This window comes from Triticum dicoccoides, chromosome 7B (assembly GCF_002162155.2).
Source record: "Triticum dicoccoides isolate Atlit2015 ecotype Zavitan chromosome 7B, WEW_v2.0, whole genome shotgun sequence".
In the NCBI taxonomy this organism is placed as follows: Eukaryota; Viridiplantae; Streptophyta; class Magnoliopsida; order Poales; family Poaceae; genus Triticum; species Triticum dicoccoides.
Genome location: NC_041393.1, coordinates 39,882,774 through 39,886,407, shown reverse-complemented (window position 1 = coordinate 39,886,407; position 3,634 = coordinate 39,882,774). Strand labels below are relative to the sequence as shown.

Here is a 3,634-nt window from a genome sequence, read left to right as displayed (position 1 = left end):
AAAATAGTTCTACAACTTATGCTCTTGCTGTACGAGAACACCCTCTCTTTTTTGTGAAAATAGTTCTACAACAATTACTAATGATTTGTTTCCACATGCTACATCACTATCAATACCAGGTGTTCTTGCATTCACCATTTCTCTCGGCTTGTTGTGCAGGTGTTCATGTTTTTTCTGGTAGGGTTGGATATTCATTGTGTGTACATTTTGGTTTGCCACTCATGAAGCTTTGTTGCTCGTGTGTTGGGCTGTATGCATGGATACCCGGATATTCTCTGGTGCTCTTTTCTTTTTTTGTACCAAATGGTTATAAGCTTTGAATGGAAAAGCTGGGACACAGACTTTTCTCTAATATAAGACTTGGTGGTGTACCTAGAAAGTTCAGGTTTGAGGGTCAAAAGATCATCATGGATAATTACTGGAAAGATCTTCCATGTACATAAATCTGGTAAGTAGACTGGAATTTTACTCTAGCCATACCATATCAATTATATCATAATATCGACTATCACGAAAAAGAACTTCCATTTTTATTCCTACCATATCAGATATTTATTTTCTCTAAATAGCATAGCTACTGAAGCGTTATTTAACATTTATTTCTCAATGCCCCTTTTCTTCTCATAATTCGAGAAAACCGACACAATTATCAGCTAATGCCCTGTGAGTTTGTAGTTTTTACTTTCTTGACGAAAATCAGGAAAAATCTGTGATGTCATCACCATTTATTTGGATCTCTGTGCAGGTCTTCGTTCATGTTTGTCAGGATCAAAACTTTGCATATTTTTCTTTAAATTTGGGGTTTTATCATTCTTTGGCACAAGTATTTCCTCTCCATCTACAAATATCTCTTTTTAATTAGTGATGGAGTCCAATTTCAAAACAGAATACAATCTAATGTTGCCTTTCTCAGTGTAGTTTTCTATCCAATTTTTTTTGCACAAATTTGTATGCACTGACCTTAGTGACCAAATCACTGGTTGGATAGTAACAAGTTATGTTGTTCCTGATTTTTGTTCGCTACTAACATCCTTGTAGGGCATTATCCAACCGGACATGTGGAATGTAGTGCCATCAAGCAGATGGAACTGGCCAACTTTAAGGGAAACTATTCCTAAAGTTGGAGTACGAAACTCTCGTCTGGTGGCTCCAATGCCCACTGCTTCCACTAGTCAGATTCTTGGCAACAATGAGTACTTTGAACCATACACGTCTAACATATACAGTCGGTGGGTTCTAAGGTTTGTAAAAACAGTCTTAGTGTTCACATTCTCAATTCTATATGCATATCATGGATTTTCTTTATCATTTTTTCCAGTGGGGAGTCTGCAAGTGGTTAACAAGCATCTTCTCCATGATTTGACTGAGATGGGTATCTGGACACCTGCTCTGAAAAATAAGATAATTTATGAAGATGGTTCTGTTCAGAAGATGGGAGAAAACCCTGATGATCTTAAAGCAATTTACAAGTATGTGGTTCACCTTCCTCTCGTTACATTCTACTCGATGCAGTTGATCTGAAAGCATACCCAATTATTGTATCAACACTGTTTGGGAGATCAAGTAGAAAACTCTGGTTGACATGGCTGTTGATCGTGGATGCTACATCGATCAGAGCCAGAGCCTTAATGTCCACATGGATCAACCAAACTTTGCAGAGCTAACTTCGTTGCATTTCCATGCTTGGTCCAAGGTAACCAACCCATCATTGGAGTTCTGAATCATTTTAATTTAACCTTCAGCATTTCATATCCATTCCTGGTCAAACAAATCTTTAAACTGACAAGCAATGGTCTGCTTAATCCTTGGTTGTTGTTAGGGCCTGAAAACTGGGATGTACTATTTAAGAACTAGGGCAGCCGCTGATGCAATCAAGTTTACAGTGGATACTGGCTTTCTGAAGGTCAATGGGGTATGTGTTCTGGCCCCCGGCTCTACATCTATTTAGCTCTCTTTCCAACCCAGCTGTTCAACATCTCCACTCATCATGAATACACATGTTTTTTGCAGGATGCTAATGGCACTAATGGCACCAATGGCAAACTAGCAGAGTAAGACGACGAAGCCAAAATGACGCAAGTCGTCTGCTCCCTGAACAACCGGGAAGAGTGCCTGGCATGCCGGAATTAGATCCATCCTTTGCATCTATTTTTCTCTTAACCAAGGCAGCATTACACAACCAAACGGTTTGATCATTGGCATTGAATAATTGAGAAGTGAGTCGTTTATGACTTTATGTAGGTGTTGTTGGGTTTAAGATCAGAGGAGTTCCTTTGGTGGGCAGCCCTTGATGGCTGAGTTGCCAACGTTGGCTTGTGTTGTATTTGTACTATCTAAAAACATGGGTTGCTGCAGCTGTATATATATGTATCATTGTTCGTGTTATCGATTTGTTCTGTCGTTGCTGTTATAGTTGTATATGCATCAATCTGCAATTGTTTTTTATGGTTTTGATTTTTCCTGTCAATTTGTCTTTGGGTTCAAACTAGAACTGGCGCTGCTTGTTAATAAATGAGTATTAGCCCTTGTATGCTGGGAGAGATATGCACTAATAATGTGACTTAGTTGTTTCATTTGTAAATAAATTCCTCTATTCTTCCAAATGGATGAATAGTGTGACAATTTATTTTATTTATGTTAGTATGTTTTCCCTTGCTTTTTCTATGAATCTAAGAGATACTTATTAAGTCTAATGTGGAGAGTGGATTTTCTGTTCTCAGGAGCAGATGGTTCCTTTATTTCAGAATTTTTAAATATTGAGCCGGAAACTTTGAAAATTCCAGAAACATTCTGATGTGTACTACTGTAGGGAGTCATGTGACACTGAAATCTTGTGAAAAAGAAAATCTATATGATCTGGGTGAAGAAAATATAAGTATAGAACTAAAATATCATCACCTCACATGTAAGAAGTGTTTCTGCTTTTTATTTTTCCACAGTACACAAATGAGTTGTGAATTTGTGTTTTCAAGTCATTTGTAGCTCTATTTAACCTTAACTTGACTACTATGCCTTTTCAAAGTTCTTTTTTGTTCAGCCGCAAAAACAGAGTCCATTTTCTTTTCTTTTCCCGCAAAGCAAACATTCTGGTGTTTTCAGAATCCTTTATTTTTACATAAAAAAACTTTGTTTTCAGAATCTTTTGTTACATGTTGTGGTTCCTATTAGTATGTGTTTTTTCTTTCTTCCTTTTCCTATGTTTTCAGAACGGCAAGATTTTCTCCCACTTACAAGCACGGTCTATTTTGGTGATACATTTGACACCATACTTTAGTCCCGATCTGTGATGAATAGCTGTTGCTGTTTCTATCTTGTCTTACATTCACTAGTCATCACAAATATTATTTTGGAATTTGAACCATTTAATTCATGATTAGCTAGATTTTTTGGTTAGAAATTCAATCTCCGTCGTTTTAATGCTCAACGTCATAGTTGAGCATGTTGTGTCTTTTTTATATCGAGCAATGTCAGTGCCTCCTAAGTGGACACCCTCTTGAGGCTATGTTAGTCAGATCATCCCCAACTCTAACCAGCACATGAATCATTTGCATAATTGGTGCCTCTATAGTCGGCGTTACCACCCAACAGTACAGTACCCACTCATTTGTTATTGCAATTGCAGCAGCTGAGCTAT

The 3,634-nt window shown here is 37.5% G+C and overlaps 1 pseudogene; it reads left to right on the top strand.

Moving 5' to 3' along the window:
- Nucleotides 1–1,088: 1,088 nt before the first annotated feature.
- Nucleotides 1,089–2,130, top strand: LOC119336051 (annotated as a pseudogene).
- The last annotated feature ends 1,504 nt before the right edge of the window (nucleotides 2,131–3,634 follow it).